The 23,945-nt window shown below is 47.4% G+C and overlaps 2 long non-coding RNA genes across 2 annotated transcripts in view; one reads left to right on the forward strand and one right to left on the reverse strand.

The window, feature by feature from the left end:
- LOC147034657 (uncharacterized) overlaps positions 1-23,464 on the forward strand; it is a 67,204-nt gene extending 43,740 nt beyond the window's left edge. Inside the window, exons 2-3 of the long non-coding RNA XR_015059635.1 lie at positions 3,243-3,409; positions 23,328-23,464. This is a non-coding gene — a long non-coding RNA (uncharacterized LOC147034657). The remainder of the gene's footprint in view (positions 1-3,242; positions 3,410-23,327) is intronic.
- Positions 22,408-23,945, reverse strand: part of LOC147034659 (uncharacterized) — a 165,261-nt gene continuing 163,723 nt past the window's right edge. Inside the window, exon 4 of the long non-coding RNA XR_015059636.1 lies at positions 22,408-23,769. This is a non-coding gene — a long non-coding RNA (uncharacterized LOC147034659). The remainder of the gene's footprint in view (positions 23,770-23,945) is intronic.

Raw genomic sequence — 23,945 nt, forward strand, 5'->3', positions numbered from 1 at the left:
GGGTAAAAAAAAAAAATAATAATAATAATAATAATAATAACCAATACACAAGCGACGCTGGCGAATGGAGGAAAATAATAATAATACTAGTGATAATAATATGGACGCGGTCCAAGAATCATTTAAAGGAGCCAAAGCGATGGCAAAAACTAACAAAACACGTCGGATGGAAACCAGGCCTCAAAACCGGGAGGGGTTCTGAGAAACCCGAACTACACCCACCGTGCGCGCTCTCTTTCTCTCTCTCACTCAATGGAAAAGAGAAAACAAGGAGAAAGTGGGTCAAAAAGAAAACTAAAACATTTAGACGAGGAGGGAGAGAGGGGGAGAGAGGGGGGAGAGAGGGGGGGAGAGGGGGGAGAGGGGGGAGAGGGGGGAGAGGGGGGAGAGGGGGGAGAGGGGGAGAGGGGGAGAGGGGGAGAGGGGGGGAGAGGGGGGGGGAGACGGAGAGCGATATCATCAGATGCACCTCCTGACTGTTGTGGTGAGTATCATCGTGGATTATGTCTCACACGGTAAAACCGTATCATCCACAAAGAACAACTGTCTGTCTGCCACCCTCACAGTTGTTCCCGCTAATGCAAACCATTCAACCAGAAGGCACGTGATGTGATCGACAGGTGAATCGAAACATGAGGAGTGTGACGAGCACTCCCCTGATCCCCATTGCACATTGTCTAACACCAAGCCATCACCTCCAACCCGAGCCAAGTCTTTTGTTTTAGTAAGATTGAAGAAGAATATGTATTGTGGTTACATCTGATCTTGGATGCCTTTTTGCTTTCTTGCTTATAAATACTTGCTTTTAAATGATTGCTTGTTTTTGTGTTTGTAATAAATAATTGTTTGTTGCTATTTCCAATCTGTCTTGGTTGTCTTTTCCTTTATTGGTCTGATGCAGTGCAGAAGTAAGGTTAGATGGGACGTTATTTCATCCATTTCAAGGCACAAGTAAGTTACTCCACCCCCTCTCCCACCCCTCTTGTGCCTACCTACTTCCTCTCCCATGTACGTGATCGTCTCCCCTCTCCCCTGTCACCTCTCTTCTCTCCCTCCTCTCCCTCCTCTCCACATACCCCCTTATCTCCCCCTTCCCCTCCTCTTCCTCCCTCCTCCCCCATGTCCCCCTCTCATTATCCTGGACATCACATCCTTCAAAATCCCCCCTCTCCTACCCTCCCCTCTCCCCCTCTCTCATCTCCCCCTTCCTCCTCCCCTCCACCCCCCCATCTCTCTATCTTACCTGTGGACGGCCGGATAATCGGGTCCAGTGCCCTCAGTGCACACTCGGATTACTGCTGAGCATTACAGTGAGTGTGCGCTGGCTGACAAGCAAATTATTAGGGGAGAACATCCCGTCTAACTGTACTTGTGCACTGCATCGAACCAATAAAGGAAAAGAAAACCGAGACAGATTGGAAATAGGAATAAACAATTATTTATTACAAACACACAAACAAGCAATGATTTAAAAGCAAGTATTTATGAACAAGAAAGCAAAAAGGCACATCAGAGCAGATCTAACCATAACACACATTCTTCTTCAATCTTAAACAAAAGACTTGGCCATCATTCATTCAGGGGCAAAGGATAAATCAAGAAGGACTTGAAAATAAAATAAAAGTAATGAATGGAGAAAAGGAAAGCAGTCTTTCCTTGTCTCTCTCACCTCATGCAAATATACAGAATGCAGAGGAACATGGATGGGAAAGTTGGGCAGTGGCGATGTGAAGTGAGAGGGACATGCAGCCGCATCCTCGAGGTCCCCAGACCCAGTATGCGAGTCCTCTCTGGCATCCCAGATACGTGAGCGAGATGTGTGACTCACCCTCCTCTGCCTCCGATTCTTCCTCCTCAGACCCCCGTTGATGAGGTGCCACCGTTCACCCTCCTCGTCCTCCGTGGTTGACAGGATCGAAAGGGCAGGATGACCCTCGTGGAAGGAGCGTTCTTTTTACACAGAAGATCGACACCAACCGCTCGTGAAACCTTCCTTTCTTTACCCTCACACGTTTTTGTTCCCTCCCGCACGAGCCGCTGCTCATGCGAGCTTGTCCCGTTTGCTTCTCTCATCCTTTCTACTTCTCTAAGCTGTCTGCTCAGCAGCTATTTTTGTCTATGCTCAGGAGAGCTTTCATGTTCACTTCTGCCTTCTGCTTCTCACATGATCATCGACCTCCTCCAAGGCATGAACGTTTGCTGACAAGCAAAATACGTTGCATTCTGTTCTGGCCTCTTCTTCCCATCAGCTCTCTTTCCTCCTCCCACAGGCCTCTCTCTCCCCCATTGCTCCGCAGGCGATGGGGACGGGTCCACAACGTCACTTGTGGAAAATTCCACGCCTTTCTGAGGGAACTTTCAATGCAGCTCTCACCCCTCCCTTTATGTGCCCAAAGCCTCGACAAGAGTCCCCAGCCATCCCCTCACCCCCATCGACCCTTGCATGAGCAAAACAGGCGAAGATGCCCTGCACATGCAAAACTGCCCACTTGTACTGTTCTGCACTGCACCACGCCTGTGAGAAGTGCCACAGGTTGTACGCCACGACGAGCACCAAGCGTCATGAACATCCATGTGAGACCAGCCGATCGGTTATCGACCACAGACGGCTTGAACATGTCCAATTAAACAATGCACGAATGGAGGGAACACGGAGAGGAATTCCACAGGACCGAGGGATGACTGAACGGCCACGGGGCCAAAGGCATGAACGATGGGGGTGAAGGAGGGACTGTTGAAAGGATGTTTGATGGAGGGGAGGTTACTGGTGGACCCTTGAAACAGGCCGATGGGGTAAAGTGGTTAGGATTGAACAGAATGATGGTGTGAAGGAAGAAAGATTGAAAGTAACAGAGCGGGACGGAGGAGACATTACATGGGACAAACACGGCCGAGCCAATGCATGCCCCCTGACCAGCCCTTTGACAAGGGACCAAGGACTATCTATACAAAGACTGATGAAATAATTGATCCTTGGCTCACCTACATATCCATGTATGCTCTCCGCCTGGGGTATGTTTTCCAAAACCATAATATTATATTTATGTATATATATATATATATATATATATATATATATATATATATATATATATATATATATATATATATATATATATTGTCCACAAATTACTGTTCCAAATTCAAACTGAAAAAAAAATAATGAAATGGGATACAATGATTCTGTTTGCGGCATGCGAAAGAACATTTCTCAGAGTTTTATTCTTTTCTTTTGTTTACAGGTGTCTTCTGTGATACGTGACATCACATTTACTGCAAATGGCGTCCCCGCTGGAAAAAGCGCAATGTGTTGCCTGGTTTATCGAGACCAAATCAGCTACACAGGTTCAACGAAGCTCCAGGTTGACCCATGGAAGGCAGCCACAGCCACCATTGAGAAAAACGATTCGTAAGTGGCACACATAATAAAGTGTGTATGTGTGTATGTATGTATGTCTATATATGTATATATGTCGATGCGATTTTTAGATCCTCGTGGAGGATCTCTCAGTCTTACTCACGTTGTTGTTCTTCATCTTCTTCTTGTGTACTTTTTGTTTCACAGCCTACAGTTTTCATCGAAACTTCCTGAAACTTGCCATATATATGCAAAAATACCCTTCACAGACAGTAACCATCTCCGATTTTGAAAATTCCTCCTAGAAAAAAAAGTTATGACGTCAAAATATCTCCGCTAATGGAAATCGCCTAAAAAAAATTATCTCCGAAACTTGGCAAGGTTTTTGAATTCTGTTTGCGGGAATCGAACAGGGCATTAGCAGAGATGAATTACCGCACATACAGTATGATACATCACAATGACGTCATATTCGTTTTATGACGTCATTAAGAGGACGAGGATCTTAGCTCATTTGAGCTTGTTGGATGACTTGAGTGTTCATTTAGCAACCTTTAACCGTTGCAAGAAAGAGTGCGTTCAAATCAGTGCCTCCGAACTGAAAGGAGTAGTTCGGCAGCTGTATATGCGATTGTAGGCTTGTGTTCTTTTGATTACACCATGCGGTTGGAGCTTTGAGATCCCATGCCACTGATTTAATGATGCTGGGGAAGGCACCAAAAGAAATGTTGTACTCCCTGCAGATCCAACACTCAGCCGAGCTGTGTCCGAGCCCACCTCCAGACAAAGCATGTTGAAATATTTCAAGATGCCTTCTGTCGTATTAGGCCAAGACCACGCAAAATGAATCTGGAGACCCAAGAGCATGCAGGGGGTGCGTGGGTGCGACCATTAGGCTTTATTTTTTCCGTCGTGCATGGATCACAATCGAGTCGGTGCTGAGCGCATCTGGCCATAGCTGTTCAAGACTGATAAAAACTCGGTTGCCCCAAGGGGACTCACATGATGCATAAAGACGGCCAATCTGTACCAGTGGGCCTTGCTGTTTATTTAATTACACACTTCGACGTCGTCGCTTGATGTGTTATCGTGTCGTCCTGACAACCGAGGTGGGTCGTAGGTGTTGTAAGCCCCAGTTAAGTTTGGATCGTTAAAAAGAAAAAAAATCAAGACCGAGCTGCTGTCTCTTGAAAATCGAGCCATCATGAATTGGCTCCTCGTTAATCCGAGCTGTCCCCCCCCCCCCCCCGAGTGTTTGAATCGTTTTGAGACGCTTGCACACCAAGTGTTGAAACCTCAGCACGTAACGATCCATCGAGGAGTCTCCCCGTGACAAGTCGTACATGAAGACTGAAAGACCAGCACGAATTAGGCACCAAATGTAGCTGACCGTTTAAATGCGTTAATGTTCGTTGAGCGATAAGATCTGGAAGTTCATGATCATGCAAAAGCCACGGAGATTGTTTTCCAGTTTCAGGCTTTCGTGAAACCAACACCAGGCCTAAAAGTGAAAGATAATGGATGATGACAGAGCCAATTGCGGGTGAGAGATGTAGTCCAGCCTCGTGAGGGTTTTTTTTTTTTAAATATACAATCAATGTGTGCTCGGTGATTCTTCTTTAAGTGGGAAAACTTGTGTTCTTTTGTTATTTATTGTCCCAGATGCCCTCTGACATTGTTGTGTGGACAACAGACAGGTTTGTTTGTATCAGGTGCTATATATATCTGGTGGTCAGAATCCATGTGGCAATGGTGGGTATAGCTCTAGGATTTCAGTCACCACAAGAGTGATATATCATGAATACATCCAAAGTTATTAAATTTTAAAGTTGCACGAGGGCTAATTAAGAAGAAGAAAAATAAGAAGAACCACTCCTTTCGCGTCTTGAGATGAATGGGGCTGCTGAGGCAGTTTTCCTTGGCGAGAAGGCACGATGCTGGACGGATCGCCACTCCGACGCAGGATACTTGAATGGCTCATTCTTCCCAGTAAGCTGGTACTCATTTTGCCGACCTCAGAAGGATGACAGGCTGAGAGTCAACCCACCTGGTGTTACTTTAACAGCACAACAAGGGCCATGCCTGGCGTTGGTTTAATGGTTAGCGTGGTGGGCTCCAAGGATCTTGAGTTCAAATCCTGCTCGGCTGTTGAATTAATAGTAGGAGGGGTTGACTCTGCCTGTCATCCTTCCGAGGTTAGCAAAATGAGTGCCAGCATACTGGTATACTGTGTCGGAGTGGCAACCCGTCCAGGATTGTGCCCAATCGCCAAGAAGACTGCTTAGGCAGCACCAACGCTCTACACAGAGTGTGATCCCCATGGATGGATGGATGGATGGATGGAACAAGGACTCACACTCAGGACCCTAAGTTCTTAAGCCAGCCATATTAACCGTTAAGCCAACACCAAGCTTGGACTTTTCAAACACTATATATCACCCCTTCACTGTTATGCAGTCAGCAATGCTTGTACCACACCGGCACTTCCTGTAAAGGTCTTGATCAACAGGGGGCGCCTGCCACACATCAACCCCATTAAGGCTTTCATCATGCAGTTAACAAGGTTTCTGAACTCCAGGCAGGAAAATGATGGTAAACTTTAAATGCAACTTCCAGCTTACTGTGGTCTCAATTTATGTGTGGCTTATCCTCCTCAGTAAACTTTTTTGGCAGGCTCCACTTCCATTGAAACCACTTTGCACTGATGTGTATCTTAAAACTGTTCTTGAAGAAATGTTAACACCCATACTTTCAGCAAGGTCATTTGCAAAATCTTTGCTGGAAAATCTTTCATCATGTGAAGGCCATACCATGAGACGCTCAACAACAATTTGGAGAGTTTAAGGTTTTTCTCCTCAACTGCTTTGATTGACAACATCACCAGATAAATATATTGTTGTAGAAATAACTTGTAGGGGCTAACGTCACATAGGATAGAGTAGTTATTTCCCATATTAAATGTATTGGAATAATCATGAGTTCATTTAATTGTGATACTAGATATGCATCGCTTTATGGATGGAAAGATTATGTCCGCCCTCCCCAATTTTTGTGTCTTAAACCCCCATCCCTAAATCACCCCTTTTTGGTTCACGAGCACCAGCCAGAGTGACCACTATATTCGTTATGTCTGTGTGTCTGTATGTATGTCTGTCAAGAGCACAACTTCGTGGGATGTGATCCGATTTGGATGAAACTTGAATATGATATTGATATCAATGCCGAGTTTTGTCTTCCTGGCGATGGGCGTCCCACGACCATTGTGGACGGAGCTACGCCCACTTGTAATTTTTTCTTTTTTTCTCGATTTTTTATCGAAATTCCCGCTCGAGAAATTGTGCGCATTGGCCATATGCAAAACATATAAAAAATTCAGTTTGATTCGGTCAATTTTGAGGGAGAAGATAGGTTTTGAAGAAATGGGCAGTGACAGATAGTAGGATAGCAGCGAAGATTGCCCATTGTGGGTGGAGCCACGCCCACTTGTAATTTTTGTTTTTTGGTTCATGAGCGCCAGCCAGAGTGACCACTATATTCGTTATGTCTGTGTGTCTGACTGTCCAGAGCATAACTCCGTGCACTTTTATCCGATCTTGATAAAACTTGGTTATGTGTTTGATATCAATGTCTAGTTGTGTTTTCCTGGATGTGGGCGTGGCTCCGCCCATTGTGGGCGGAGCCACGCCCAAAAAGCCATTTTTAGGGGGGTAGTCGGATTAAAAATCTATCTTCTCCTTGGGAATTGACTGAATGGAATGGGTTCTTCGGTAATTGAATAGCAAAATGAACTATCTAAAACTTGTCGTTATCCGATTTTTCATTTTCGTCCCAAGGTCAAGGTCACAAGGTCAAAAACTTAGAAAATTGCGAATTTTGACATAAAAATCATACGACTGCCCAAACTTTGAGAGCTCGGATGACAATATTTTTTTTATGCATAATCTTGAGGTCATTCCCCACCTAAAGTCTTCAAACCATTTTGCTCTATCTCGAACACCTTCCCCGTGGCGTCCCCTTCATGTTTGTTTTTACGCCGATTTCATCAAAGTATGGATAATCCGAGGAGTGCGAAATGCCTTATAGCCTATATGACATTATATTGTTCCTGCAATGTTCCAGAGGAAATTTGCACCAAAGGTCATAATCCTTGACTTTTGACTTTTGAAGGCTACAAAGGTCAAATTTTCAAAGTTGTAGGAATCAAACCGGGTTTTCGACCTTCTTCAACGAACTAACTCCAATAAGCTATAGCACGTATCCTGTTTCCTTATTTTAATGTCCACAACATTGTTTTGTGACCTTTAAAGGTTATGCAAAGGTCAAATTTTGAAAGTTGTTGAACGAAACCGGGTTTTCGACATTTTGCAGCTAATAACCCGTCACCCGTACCACATCATGTTGATCATTTTTATAACTTGGTCAAAAATTATCACATTGTCTCATCCTTGACTTCTGAAACAATCTACATCATCAAATACTGCTCATGAACCATCGTCGCCTCCCAGCTTGTTAATGTTCTTTTCATTGTAAACTATCTTTTATGTCCTTTATAAGCATTGAGTTCAGCACAAGTTTGGGCGGGAATCTCGAGACGATCACCCCAACCATCAGATGAGGTTCAGGAAAGGTTTGCTCCACCCATGGACTAGGATATGAGCAAATAGCGGCCAAGGGGGGAGCAGCTAAATCTGTCACGGTGGAGGGTGGGGGAAAATTTTATGAATGTGGGTGCAACAGCATGGAAGGAGGGACAAGCCTGAAGCCTCAATGAGGAAAGCTGTGGCAGTGTGTGGGATCTCCTCCCCCCTCCCCCCTCTCTTGAACATTAACCGCCCTCCAGAGCTGCGCTTTGCCACACTCCACTCTGCCAGCCACACCCACTCCTTCCGCAAGGCCATCTTGAACTGCTGCAATGCCATTGGCTCAATGCCTCATAAAGATTCTGTAGTGCCATACCGGGTTTCACCCGGATATTTTCTGTCTTGTCTGGCTCCGACTTGTCTTTCTCTTGTGGAATGACTGGGTCAATTAAGTGATGAGATAATTAAGGATCTGCAGTTTGTTCATTGTTTCATGGACGTGTTTACCGTATGAGTTAAGAGGTGTGCTTTCATCATTACAAATTGTGTTTGCTTAATCTGTATTCCCTCCCCGTGTTCTTGATTTCACAATAAATCCATTTGGTCTCGGAGTGAATTCTGATTGTTGTGTTCGTGGGTACATTTGGGCATGACCGTTGAAGGATAAATTTGGTATGGGTGTCTTGCACCCATAACACGGCCGTGCAGTGTGCCCTCGCAACTCCGCTCAGTCATAATTAGAGATCAGGCATGCACCACCGAATGAGCGGGGTGTATCGACTGGCTGTTGTTCCACTGGTGTGGTATCGTGGTGAATAGACACGTGATCTGGACCAGGGCGACCGAGTCAGTCGGCCACCGTGGCTGCCAGAGCACGGCTCGCCATGATTCGGACTAGGCAACTGTGACCACCCAACAGCTGGAATAATATTCTCCTCAGAGTCTTGCACACACAGCTCCTAATAGAACATGAAGTCAGGCTGCAATCTGAGTAGCCTCCACACTGCCAAAATAATTTTCTTTGGAAGAAAATTATTTTCTTAAAATAAGAAAAGTTTTCTTTAAACAAGAAAACCATAAGAAAAATTTTCGAGCTTCAAGAAAAATTTTCTCATGGTTTTATTGTTTCAAGAAAATGTTACTTAATTTTCTCATGGATTTATTGTTTCAAGAAAATGTTACTTATTTTAAGAAAATAATGTCTTACAAAGAAGTGTATTTTTGTCAGGGCACTAGCTAAGACTGATTTCTATATGCTTGTCATGTGATATTTCCTTCACAGGAGCCATTGTATTCACCACATATTCACGACACGACAATGACATCATCGCCTTAACAACTACAGCCCTGCAGGTAATTTTATTACCTGATAACCAAATACTCGGTCACGAGTGGCCTCTCGGACCCACTTCCAGACTTTTGACACTAAAGCCGACAAGCCACAGATAACTCTATTGCATGACAGGTTGCCATGCAACCACGGATGCCATCTGAGACTATTAACTTAGATGGGGTCCTCACCTTCAATTCCCGCATTACCTTCCTGGCAAGTTAATCCCACCAGGTAGGAGACCACGATCTTGAAACCCCACTCTTATGAAAATTCAGTCCAGCCAAGCAGAACCGTAAGTGAGACATCGGCAAATGGGACATTGGCTAGTCTGACCATAACGAATCAGCGGGGCAAAACTCCCATCCACTATTTACACGCAAGTGTCTAACCAATAAAGATACACATGGGCCAGTTGAAAACGAAAGGTCTTGTTCAACAAATGGCATGTATTTACAAGCAATGCAGTGTCACAAAAGAAAGTCTTATCCTTATAGGCCCAGTCACACCTTGACGTTTTAGCCAGGAATGGCAACGTATAAAAATGCACGTAAAACGTTGGCGTATGCTGAAGTTTTGAGTTTTTTTTTTAAGTTTTGGTCGTATGCATAACATATTAGTAACGGGCACAGAACGTTTCGTTGTGTTAAAGATAACTTATACCAACGAATGCTTAGCCTGTTGTCGGCGTTCACAACCTATGCCCAACGATAGTTTAACTTAAGGCCCGGTCACACCTTGACGTTTTAGCCAACGTATGCCGATTTTTGAATTTTTTTTCTAAAACGCTGGCACACGTTGAATACGTTATGGGTAAGTTTTGATAACATTAAGAGCACGCTGAAAAACACTGCCATACGTCGTTGTACGTTGGCTTTAAACATTGTACTTTTCGGTTGTCCTCCAATTTTTTCATGCTTGAAATTTCACGACGTATGCCGGCGTATGACTCACACGTTCCGCTACGCTGGCCACAAGTTGTATGCACGGTCTGCGATCGTTGACAGACGTCAACACATGCTACTTGTAAGTTAATCATAAGTTGAGACACGCCGAGGTAATGTTTAGCGTACCCGAAACTTATTTCTAACCTATGATTAACGTGTTGTTGGCACGTTACGCGATCGTTGCCACACAGCGACAGACGTTACTTTTAAGTTACTCATAGGCTGAAAGACGTCAGTATAATGGATCGTCCTTGCGTCAGCGTCCAAGGCCACGGCCAGGACACTTATTTGCAGCATTCTTCAAACTTTTCTTCGGCATGACGAGGATGTTCACACTTCGATGTCGAGCTTGGCTATGATTCCAATTGTCCATCGTCAGCGTCTATTTAAAATAGTCGAGTTTGAGCGTTTTAACACGTTCAGAAGAAACGCTTCAAATTTCCAAACCCCAGCGTCAAAAACAAAGGCGAGTGACAGCAATTTAAATCGTTCATTGTAAACAATGAAAATAGCTGAGTGGTACCGTTTAAAAGTCATTGAGTGTAAAAAAAAAATCCAATTGTTGAGCGCAAGCGTTTACTTTCAATAGTGGGGTTTGAGCGATTTAGCACCTTCAATAGAAACGATTAAAATTTCCGAGCGCCAGCGTCAAAAAACAAAGGCGAGTGACAGCAATTTAAATCGTTCATTGTAAACAATGAAAATAGCTGAGTGGTACCGTTTAAAAGTCATTGAGTGTAAAAAAAAAATCCAATTGTTGAGCGCAAGCGTCTACTTTCAATAGTGGAGATGCAGCCATTTAAATCGTTGAGTGGCAGCCTATGAACCTACCCGTGGACACGCGGACGCAAGGACGATCCATCATAACCCACACCCTCCCCCTCACACTCACCTACTACTGCCAACATGAACAAACTACTACTAATACTAATACTAATACTAATAGTTATACTGATACTGATACTGATACTGTTACTGCTGACATGGACATCGACTCAAAAAGGACTCAAAAACACTGTTGGGTTCCCCTTTAATGAGCAGCATTTTTATATACCAATTCCCAAAACCGCTGGGAACACGTCTTTATATGGCAGTTGTAAGCTAGAAACACATTCATTTTTTTTTTTGTCGACCGGAAGACGTCATTGGAATAGGTCTACATACGTCGATGTGTGTTGGGACTACGTAAAGAATTGGTTCAAAGCACGTCAAACATAAGTTAGAAATAAGTTTCGCGTAAAAAAGACATTACCGCGACGTGTTTCGACTTATGAGTAGCTTATAAGTAGCCTTTGTGGACGTGTGTAAGCGTCCGCATATCGTGTGTAAAACTTATCCCCATCGCATGCGGAACGTGTGTCATACGCCGAGTACGTCGTAAAATTTTGAACATGTTTAAAATTTCTTGACGTACTCTACTTACTACGACTTATGATAGCATACTTTAGCGTTCTACTCACGTATACCAAACTTACTCATACCGTATTTGACGTGCCCCCAACGTTTTAGACACATTTTTCTTAGGTCGGCATACGCTGGCAAGATCGCCAAGGTGTGACCGCGATGTTGTCACTTCCATTTCTACGGCAGTTATGATTCGAATCGTTGTGCGTCAGCCTTTTAATAGGCTACGTCACGACATCGTCGGCGATGCGTGCAACGCGCTATGCCGAAGTTAGACTATCGTTGGGCATAGGTTGTGTAGGCCAACAACAGGTTCAGCATTCGTTGGTATAAGTTATCTATAACACAACGAAACGTTCTGTGTCTATTACTAATATGTTATGCATACGACCAACTCGTTATGAATACGTCCGAATCTTAAAAAAAAAACATCAAAAGTTCAACGTCAGCCAGCGTTTTACATACATTTTAATACGTTGCCATCGCTGGCTAAAACGTCAAGGTGTGACCGGGCCTTTAGTCATAGCGCGCTGCACGTATCGCCGACGAACTCGTGGCGTTCCCTGTTAAAAACCTGCCGCACGTAGATTTAAATCATAACCGCCTGAAAATTGGAAGTGTCAACATCGCAGTCACACCTTGACGATTTAGCCAGCGTATGCCGACCTCTGAAAAATGTGTCTAAAACGCTGGGACACGTCGAATACGGTATGGGTAAGTTGTGTATACGTTAGGAGCACGATGAAAAACAATGAAGTACGCTGGCATATTACGTGGTACGTCTAGTACGTCGTGAAATTTCAAGCATGCTGAAAATTTTACGACATACTCGACGTATGGCTCACACGTTCTGCATACGCTGGCATAAGTTCTCGGCACGCTCCGCAATCGTTTACACACGTCGGCCACACGTTACTTGTAAGTTACTCATAAGTCGAAACACGTCGAGGTAATGTTTAGCATACCCGAAACTTAATTTTTAACCAACGAGTAACGTGCTTTGAACCTATTAGTGGCGTGCTTTGAACCTATGAGTAGCGTGCTTTGAACCTATGTGTAACGTATCTCAAACGCACATTGGCGTATGCAGACAAATTTGATTGACGTCTTCCGGACGACCACAGAACTTACTGAACGTGTTTCTAACTTACAGCTACCATATAATGGCGTATTGACAGCGTTTAGGGGAATTGGTATATACAAATGGGCTTCACAAGAGGAACCCGTCAGTGTTCCAGACTCCATGTTGAGTAGATGTCAATGTCAGTAGCAGTGGCAGTAGCAGTAGTAGTAGTAGTAGTAGTTCGAGAGAATTTAGTGATGTCGATGTTAGTAGTAGTAGTAGTAGTAGTAGTAGTAGTAGTTTGAGCGAATTTAGTGATGTCGATGTTATTAGTAGTAGTAGTAGTAGTTCGAGAGAATTTGGTGATGTCGATGTTATTAGTAGTAGTAGTAGTAGCAGTAGTAGTAGTTCGAGAGAATTTAGTGATGTCGATGTTAGTAGTAGTAGTAGTAGTATCTGTTGTAGTTCGAGAGAATTTAGTGGTGTCGATGTTGGTAGTAGTAGTAGTAGTAGTAGTTCAAGAGAATTTAGTGATGCCGATGTTATTGGTAGTAGTAGTAGTAGTAGTAGTAGTAGTAGTAGTAGTTCGAGAGAATGTACTGATGTCGATGTTGGTAGTAGTAGTTGTAGTCGTAGTACTTTCAAGTAACGTGTAGCGTGCTTACAAAACGTTACTCATAGGTTAGAAATAAGTTTCGGGTACGCTAAACATTACCTCGACATGTTTCGACTGATGAGTAACTTACAAGTAACGTGTTTCAACGTTTGTCAATGATCGCATAATGTGCCTACAACTTATGGCCAGCATAGCGGAACGTGTGAGTCACCGTGAGCGACGGTGCAATGGAAACCGGAGTGGGCACCATGGGCGACCGGGCGAGCATCGAGAGGATGGTCCAGAACGCGGTTGATAACTGGTTGGCAAGATCTGGACCGAGGCGGTCGGGCCCCGGAGGGGCGAGGGATGGGCCATCGGGGGGTACCCCAATTCGGAACGAAGGGGGTACAATTCGGCCTACCGGAGGCAAAAACCTTACTAGAGGAGGTGTTATAATTGTGGCGGAGGGGATGGTCTGCGGCAGGAGTGCAACGCCCTGCGCAGGGAAAGACCCCCGCGAAGGGAAGAGCCACGGCCCCCCAGACCACCAACTCCGCCCCGGGCCAATAGGGATAGCCAGGCCCAACCATCACCCCTCCCCCACCAGTCCCCAGGAAACTAAGAAGTGCCGAACATGTAGGGCCGTGTTCGGCAGACTCAGATGGAGAAGAGCCCTCAGAACTGCGACAGGTCATCAATTGTGGCCAAATTGGAAATGGTAGCTTAACAATTCGGTGCAAAATTGCTAGCATAGGGGTAGACGCCGTTGTGGACACAGGAGCAAGCGCCACGATCATCAGCCCTGTGGTCCTTGATTCGAGTGTAGACGGTTGGGATGAGATCCACCGTCTGCAAAACCATAGTTTGCAGCTAGCTACCGGGGCAACGGCCCCCATCACAGGACGTGGTTTCGTGTCCTTTAAATTGGGCACCGTGAAAACGAGGATCGAGGTTTGGGTGGCGAAGGTGTGCGACCCATGTCTAATAGGGTTGGATGTGCTAACAGCCGGTGGTTGTAAGATCGACTTGGACCGGGGGGTCATGCAGTTGGGTGGTGAGGAATTACCATTAGGGGGCGTGAGCATGGATGAGAGAGTGGAGCTGGAGGCTCCTGACTCCCTGGTCAATCCTCCGGGTGCCGAGGCAGTGGTTCCGGCCAGGTGGCGAGCACACCCAACGTGGCAGGGCTCATGCGGCCTGGCGGAACTACCAGCAGGGCAATCAACCCCGGGTTTAGTCGTGGGGCTGAGGGACGATAACGTCGAACCGGACCGGCCCAAGAGGGAGTCTCCAGACTTTATTAGGAATTGGCCCGGTCCCATTGGCGAGATGATTAATCGGAGTAGTGTAGATTTGGAGGATGCCCAGCGGGAGGCCTTATACAAACTGGTCGACCGACACATGGGAATCTTCTCCTTGTCACCCGAGGATATTGGACGTACGGGCCTGGTGCAACATCAGATCCACACCGATGGGGCCTGGCCTGTCCGTCAGCCTGCTCGAAGGCTCCCATGGAGCAAGAGAGAGGAGGCTGATGAACAGGTTGAAAAGATGCTCAATGCAGTTGTCATTGAGCCCGCGGGAAGTCCTTGGATGTCACCGGTTGTGCTGGTCAAAAAGAAGGATGGGACCACGCGTTTCTGCGTGGACTATTGCCAGCTGAACAACGTGACACTCAAAGACTCCTATCCCCTGCCTAGAATTGACGATACCCTCGACGCCGTTTCAGACTCTAAATGGTTTTCAACTTTGGACCTCAAGAGTGGGTATTGGCAGGTGGAGATGGATAAGACGGGGAAGGAGAAAAAGGCATTTTCCACAGGGAAGGGACTGTATCAGTTCACTGTGATGCCGTTGGGTTTGTGTAACGCCCCCGCCACCTTTGAGAGATTGATGTCACATCTGCTAGGTGGCATGCCATGCCAATCATGCCTGGTGTATCTGGATGACGTCCTGGAACACGCTAAAACATTCACCCAGGAAATAGCCAATTTGGACCAGGTGTTTGGGCGCCTCAGGCAGGCAGGGCTACTAAAATTGAGCCTGGAGAAATGCACTTTGTTCGCGACAGAGGTGGCCTATCTCGGACACGTGATTGGCCGCGAGGGGGTGAAGACCGACCCCGGAAAAATTACAGCGGTAGAGGAGTGGCCCGTACCTACAACTGTTGAACAGGTACGGGGCTTTTTGGGTCTTTGCTCCTACTACCGGCGCTTTGTGGCAAACTTTGCTTAGATAGCCAGGCCCCTTCACCGGTTGATGGAGAAGGGGTGGATATTTAATTGGACAGGCGAATGCCAAGAGGCCTTCCTCAAATTAAAGGGGTGTTTGACATCCACACCCATTTTAGTGTACCCCACCGATGACGGGATGTATACCCTGGACACGGATGCAAGCCAGGAAGGATTGGGAGCAGTCTTGTCTCAGACACAGGGGGCGTGAAAAGAGTCATCGCGTATTACAGTCGGGCCATGAGTAGGCCCGAACGAAATTATTGCGTAACTCGCAAGGAGCTATTGGCTATGCTGTCTGCCGTGAGCCATTTCCACCCGTACTTGTACGGGAGGAAATTTTTGGTTCGAACTGACCATTCCTCCTTGCAATGGCTGTTACGGTTCAAGGAACCGGAAGGCCAGATTGCAAGGTGGTTGGAGAAGTTGCAGCAGTATGATTTCCGTGTGGCCCATAGAGCCGGTAAGGCTCATGGGAATGCCGTTGTGCTCTCTCGACGCCCCTGTCTGGGAGAAAACTGCAGATATTGCACGAGGCATGAGGAGAGGGACCAATTGGCAGACACCTCCCCAAAACTCCCAGGCCATGCGGCCCGTGTGGTAGGCCCAACTTTGCCACTAACCGCGGGGGAGGAATTTGGCGATTTGGCATGGAGCACGGCCCAGCGGGAAGACCCCGTGATAGGGCCAGTGCACAAATGGGTCCAGGAAAACAGGAGACCCAGTGGGGAGGAGATCGCCCCACTCGGAGCACGAACAAAAGCATACTGGGCTGAGTGGAGGACCCTAGAAATGAGGGACAACATCTTATATCACAAGTGGGTGGAGATTCCTTCAGAACAAACTTCTTGGCTGGTGATAGTCCCTGATGGGTTTAAGACCCAAATTTTGAAACAGGTGCACGGTACCCGTGCTGGCGGCCATTTGGGCAGGCCCAAAACAAAATCTCGGGTCCGCCGGCGGTTCTATTAGGTTAACATGGGGCGCGATGTACAGAACTGGTGTCGAGCATGCGACGCCTGTACTGCCAAAAAGGGACCGCCACGGAGATTGAGGGCCCCACTCCAACTACATCAGGTTGGGGCCCCCCTTGAGCGAGTGGCAATGGACATTCTCGGACCACTGCCCTCCAGTCGCCAAGGTAATAGGTACATCCTCGTGATCATGGACTATTTCACCAAATGGCCGGAGGCCTTTGCCCTTCCCAGCCAGGAAGCTGGGGTCGTGGTAAAGGCCTTTGTGGAAGGATTTGCATGTTGGTATGAGATTCCGCAGGAGCTGCACACGGACCAGGGACGAAATTTTGAGAGCGAATTACTAAAAGAGGTGTGCAGGCTCCTGGAAATTCGAAAGACACGGACAACGCCCCTGAGACCACAGTCTGATGTCATGGTGGAGAGGTTCAATGGGACCCTGGTCCAACAATTGGCCCTCTTCACCGCCACTAACCAGGAGGACTGGGACGAACATCTTCCGTACCTCCTGATGGCCTATCACGCGTCCCAGCACGGGTCTACCACTTGTAGTCCGGCGCTGTTGATGTACGGATGGGAGCTGAGAAGCCCCATCGATTTGTTGTGCGGTCCGACGCCTGAGCGTCTTGATAGGCCCCCGGGAGAGGGCTACGCCCGTCGGTTGGAGGAAGGCATGGAGAAGGTCCATGCCTTCGCACGCCACCAGCTCCAACAGGCGGGCATAAAGATGAAGCGCAGGTACGACCACCGAAGCCAGATGATAGGCCATCAGGAGGTACCCACCGGGGGCGAAGATTTGGTTCTTCAACTCCCGGTGGAGGAAGGGCAGATGCCCGAAGCTCACCTCACCTTGGCAGGGCCCGGGGGTCGTCCTGGCGCAAATCAGTGACGTGTTCCTGAAAATTAAAATGGGACAACGGACCCTTCCCCGGATAGTCCACGCGGACCGCCTGAGACCTTATTTGGGCAAACTTTCGCCCTCATGGGCATGTCTTGCCGGAGGAGTCAGTGCTGGAACAGCCGCTCCCGCAGAGGCGCAAGGCTCGCAGAGCCTTGCAACGAGTTCACGAGCCCAGTTGGGAGGGATGGAAATCCCCCCTGCGAATGGAGGATTCTGGGACAGTGACAGACTTTGAATGTGTAGAGGGGACGTAGCTTAGCTACGTAGTGTTAAAAGGAACGTGCTGTAGTGTAAGGGACGACGTGGGAGCACGAGGTAGTTAGGGGAAGTAGTGAGCAAGATGGCAGAGATCAGCGATGGAGTCATATGAATGGAGACATGTTGAGTGGGTGAGGCCAGCGGGTCTGTATGTATGGAGCGAATGTGGTATGCATGGTGCGATGAGTGATTGTGGGGAGGAGTGATTCCCGCCCAAGGGACCCCGGGGTCAGTGTAATGTGAGTTAGGGGGTTAGTCAAATTGACAAAAATGGAAGTCGTTTTGCTGTTGGTGGGAATGTAGGCTCGAAACCTGTTTGAAGGGGTGCAGGAGCCCTGTTGACGGGCTGGGAGCGTGGCTGTGAATGGTGAGTATCGCTGAGTGGGTACCCCGGGCACCGGGCTAGTCGGCTGTGGTAGGCCAAGGGCCCATGGGGGGCCGGGATAGCGGAGTGGGCACGTGTGCGCCCGCATGATGCGGGGGCCCGGAGCGCCATAGGCCGTGTGGGCAGTGCGTGGGCACGGGCGACCCTCAGAAAGGGGCCCGGAGCGCCAGCCTGCCACGTGAGCGTTTCAGGGGAGTCGCCAGGAAGGGCACTCCCCGGTGTTTAGGGAGCTGGTAGGCTCGGAGGCAGTGTAGTGCCCGGGGGTGCCATCGTTGGGGAATCGGCAGAGGGTAGTGCCTGCCAAGGGAGCCACGCGTCCCAGCCATAAGACCGTGTGAGGGCACGGAAGGAAAATTGGGGGGCGGGGCCTGAAATTTGCGAGGACACCAACACAGGCGACGGGAATCTGGGTTGATAGAACCAATAGTTTAAGCGAGAGGCGCTTGTTGAAAGCCCCGGGGTAGTTCAAAAGTTAAATGGATAGGGTAGATTAGGAAGTGTACCCCTCCGCACCATCCATCCCTTCGCTCTCGTTGTGGGCCGCTGGACCCACTTTGGGCTAAGATCGCTGAAGTCTGAGGAGGCCATCCTGAGGCTTGAGTTGGGCCTCGGCACAGGACGCCAGCTCTCCCTTATTCCCCTCCAGGAAGGGAACGTCGGGGTTGGGAGTAGGCTTGGTGACAGGATAGGTGAGCCGAACAAAGACGATAAAGGGGGTTAGGGGACGAGTTATAGTAGTGGGGAAGTGAAAGTAAAAATAAAAACACAAAAAAAAGTTGGGGCTAAATTGAGTTTTACAAATTAAGGGGTTGGGTATGGACAGAGAGGCAAAGGCGATAGGTTGGGAGGGAGACAGTAGGTAGGTCCGAGCCCGCCTTCCGAGTGGCCAGCACCACCGCACTACCTCCACCAACCTCCACTGAAAGGCAAAGGCTGGCCAACTTCATCGGCTGGCTGTGTTACTTCAAGGCCTGTGCTGGCTCACTTCATCGGCTTGCTGTTTACTGCAAGGCCTGTGCCGGTCGGATCGTCTGACGGCTGTTTTTCCTTCAAGGCCTGTGCCGGTCGGATCGTCTGACGGCTGTTTTTCCTTCAAGGCCTGTGCCGGTCGGATCGTCTGCCGGCTGTGTTTGCTGCAGCGGCTCTGTTTGCCATGCCTTGCCTGTACACCTTTGCCATCCATGCCTACTGCCCTCGTCATCTTTTGCCCCCGTTCTGTTTTGCATTCCCCCCTCCCCCCCTTGTTCATTGCCATGTGCGCCAGGATCGGCGCGCAGTTTGCGAGGACTGCCCTGTTGACAGCTACAACACGGGCCTGCAGTGGCGGCCCGTGCACTGTGTTTGCATCCATCCATCCATCCATCCATCCATCCATCCATTCATCCATCCATCCATCCATCCGTTGTGTTCATTGCGTGTGCCACTTGAGCTGGCATGGAGACTGTGTTTGCGCAGCTCATGCGCCGTTATGTTCACTGCGTCCATGTTAAAAGGGGGAGGCCTTGGACTGCGTGTGTGCAGCCGGCCACATTCCCTGTCACCTGCATTTCATGAGCCAGAGACTGTGGTTGAGCAGCCTGGCTCCCTGCTAACATTTCTCTTTGCAGAGTCCATAGATCCTGGGCCATGGAGTAGTGTAAAATTTGTAAGTTAAGGTTAAGATGTACTGTGTATATGAGTGCGCCCCCGGCATGTAAGTCCGAGCGCCGGCATTTTATTTAAGTCGTCTGTATGAGTGGGTTTGTTTAATTAGTTCAGCCCGTAGGTTATTTATTTTGGGGACACGAATACCATGAATGTCGCACTCAGGGATCCGAAGGTAAAACGTACTAGGGGAGAACAACACATGATGGCACATGAAAATTCGATGACTCGGGACGAGTCTGAAAAAGGGGAGGGCGTAGTGTTACGGCTGTGGAAATTTGCAATACACCAGAAAGGTCCTCAGGTTAGATATATCGATAAGTTCATGTGTAGTTAGTCCACATCCGTTGTTTAGAGGGAATATGTGTGATTCATCCGGGCTGCAATCCTTTGAGTTAGCCATTTTTCTTTCTCTATCGTTATTTTGGACCAATAAGCCCACCAACAACTCAAACACCACCACCTTCGCCTCTTTACCTCCACAACTCCAGCCCGCAAACATCGCTTCACCGCCATTCTCAAACGACGCCCGCCAACAACCAAACCACCACAGCAAACCCCCCACCACCTTTGCCTTTCTCCTTCCACAACCGCCAACCACACCACCTGCCAACACCGAACGTCGTGCTGTCCAGGGCCCGTTCGGTAATTGTTGCCGAACGCGTCGAGCCGCGAGTACAAAGGGATGCCTTTACGGGAGAGGAAATTCGGATCAGAAGAGGCTCACGCCCCTTTTTGCCCAACCAATGGCTAAACGTCGGGTGGTGTGGCCCCGCCCCTAAGCGCGATGCATGTGGACTCCTTTTAGGAGGGAATTCGATCAGGAGAGGCTCACACCCCTTTTTGCCCGACCAATGGCTAAATGTCGGATGGTGTGGCCCCGCCCCCAAGCGCGATGTATGTGGACTCCTTTTAGGAGGGAATTCGGATCAGGAGAGGCACACACCCCTTTTTGCCCGACCAATGGCTGAACGTCGGGTGGCATGGCCCCGCCTCCAAGGTCGTTTTGATCCGCGAATTAGCATACACGCTCCTCCTCCGGTCTATAAAGACGCGAGCACAAGGCGACTCGCGGGCGTCGTGCCGTGTGTCGAGTTGGGGCGTGTGTTGGGTTGTGCTGAGCTGTGCGGTGCTGTGCTGGCTGGGCTGGTCGAGTCAAGACGAAAGTCATCGTTGAGGTTGTCGTTGCGGGGATCGGACTGCGAATGGGACGGAGCTCGGAGTTGAGGTCAAGGGACGAGTCGCGACGTGAAGCAGGGACGCGGAAGAGGGATCAAGGGCTAGAGTTCGCCGGAGTCGGTGCGGTCCAGAGACCCCGCTAGCGGGACGGAGCATCCGCAATTCCCCTCTCCCGACCCCGAGCATCAACAATTTCCCCCATCCGTGCTGAGATAGCGCCGGTAACCCCGTCCGCTCCCCGCACCAACCCTGCGGGGACCAACACGTGCCTGTGCAACGCACGCCTGGAGGAGCTCACCGACCATACCAGGGGTACGGAGTCAAGCGCGTTACGCGGACATTGCAGCGAGCCCGCCATCGCGCCACGAGGGCGCGGGTAAGACAGCTTCAGTCTCGTGTACCTGGCCGATCACCCAGATCCCACGTTCATTTGGTCCACGGACCTGTCTGCCTCCTTGCCTGTGAGGGTGGCTTGTATTTTCTTTGCTTTTGGTGTAAATGTGTGTGTGTGTGTGTGTGTGTGTGTGTGTGTGTGTGTGTGTGTGTGTGTGTGTGTGTGTGTGTGTGTGTGTGTGTGTGTGTGTGTGTGTGTGTGTGTGTGTGTGTGTGTGTGTGTGGCGCCAGTCTATTGAGTAAACCCGTATAAGTGCTTGTACATTGCTTTATTCGGTTTTAACTCTGCGTATTGTTCTTGCTTTGACTGTGTACGTGCATTTTTGTATGATTGTAAAATACGTGCTTGTCTGCGTGCGAATTAAAAGTGCTTGTCAAACTGTTTCCCGTTTCGTTGCGTCCTTTCCTCTGGTTGAAATTTTCATCTTGCATCACGTAAGGGATTGGTAGTGGGTTGAAACACCCGATAAGGAAAACTGAACCGTCGAGGTCGGCGATAATCGGTAACAGCTTGCAGCTCACGAACAAAGAAAGGGGCATGCCGAAATCTTAATATAGATATATCTGTATAATGTATTATATATATATATATATAAATATATATATATATATATATATATATATATATATATATATACTCATATACATATACACATGTCAGTGTGTCATTTTGTCTCCTCAACTCCAAAACCATGAGACCGAGGGACTCCAAAATTTGCATGCTGTGTTTGGGTTAATTTAAACACCCATTTTGAAGATAATTTATGGCCTTATTTAATTATCCTTTATCACGGCTCATCCTTGGTCACCTTGGTGCCCCTCACTGGGGTCTTAATTCGCCATTTTCTTGGCCTGCTCAACAATGCCTTGACTTGGAACAGGCCGCAACTGTTTCTTTACGATAATGTTTTTTGTCACTTTCCTCACATTACGTTGAATGCCTGATCATCATAACTACAAATTGTTGGATATGTTGCAATGCTTAATATGGAATAGGCAAAGCCTAGAAGCGAACGTAGAATTCTTCTTACATTCGCTTTTGACTTTACATAAAACTTGTTCACAACTGTATACTTGCCAACTCTACCGTGGTACATGTAAGCGCCGCACAACTGATGATTGTGACGCATTTTCCGGTTACTCCAGCCTGGATTCGGGATCAGCGATCAAATAATGTAAATCACGATTAAAAAATATTTTTTGATGATGCGGGAGATATCTTTATTAAAATTAACTTTGGGAAAAAAAATGATTGAATAAATAAATGATCACTTCTGGTCAAGAATAAAATAAATTAAAAGTTCCGGAAAGAGTTTCAAAATCACTCCTGGTAATGTTAAATACAAAATAAACGCTTCCTGTCATGAACAAAATCACTTTCGGAAGTATAAAATTAACTTTGGGAAAAAATAATTGAATAAATAAATAAACACTTCTGGTCATGATCTCCCAGCATGCATCATTCCCCATGACAAAAACCGGAAACAAAAAAAAAAAACCAGAAGCAAAAAAAAATAAACGGAAGCAAAAGGGTCATAGCCAACGACACGGATTCACAATTGCCAGGGTATTGTGTTGTTTTTGTTGTTTCCTATTCTCTCATGTGCACGCGTTAAGTAATATTCACAAGATAGAAATAAAACCCAATCGTGTTTATACACCACACAGCGTTTAACAACAACCGGAAGCAAAAGGTCATAGCTAACGACACGGATTCCAAATAGCCAGGGGTATTGTGTTGTTGTCGTTGTTGTTGTTTCCTATTCTCTCACGTGCACGCGTTAAGTATGAAGCTCACTGCGTTCGCTATAAATGCCTGGAGACACCAGAATTCATGGCTTTATTTCATTTCTGCACATATCATAACCTCTCAAAACTCTTAATCGAAGACAAATTTCTAAATTTAACCTCTGTAATTGAACTTATCAGCAGTTCTGCCTGCGAAAAAAAAGTGTTCATTTGTCCAATTCGAACATTGCTTGACATTCCAGGTGTCTCCGGATGCATGCTGTTTATATGACCTATTGGCGATCGCTAATCTCTTGCCAAGCCAGCCATTTCTTATCAACCATTTCATTGCAGTGCTTGCTTGAGTGCTGAAGCCACTTGAAGAGTGTGATGCAAGCTGCCTGGTTGTTCGTTTCTGAAGCCTGGCCAAACACGGCAAAAGTATTCACACCGTAACTGAATATATTGATCGACTTGAACAAAGTTTAGGCCCTCCTCGCCTGAGTTTGGCCCCACGTTGTCATGTGGTGCCTCAGGTGGCAGCTCACTTGCTGAAAATGTGCAATTTTATTTTACACGACGTTTCCCCTTTTTGTACGATCTTCTTTTATAAAACGACCGGTCACTTCGATATAGACAGATACATGCAAAACATTAAATATTTCGTTTTTTAAAAGTTTGTTCAACTGTTTTGCTGGAGTGCTTGCTTGAGTGCTTGAGTCACTTGGCCATTCAAGCTTCGATCTCAACAAGATTCCACGGCGATACCACGGCTTGGTTCTCCATGGGGACATTTCTGGAGTTAGGAAGGCAAAATAAATTAGATGATTACAATGAGTAAAAAATGTATTCATTTGTTAGAAAGTAATGAATCGCCACATTATGGCAGGATATCCGAGAGGTGCACATGCTTGGTCTGAGCTGTCTAGCCTGGGTTTGAAATACCGACCCAGCTATAAACTGTCATCCCGG

The sequence above is a fragment of the Eptatretus burgeri genome, chromosome 1 (assembly GCF_056783735.1).
Source record: "Eptatretus burgeri isolate ZD-2024b chromosome 1, Ebu_testis_v1, whole genome shotgun sequence".
Classification (NCBI taxonomy): domain Eukaryota; kingdom Metazoa; phylum Chordata; class Myxini; order Myxiniformes; family Myxinidae; genus Eptatretus; species Eptatretus burgeri.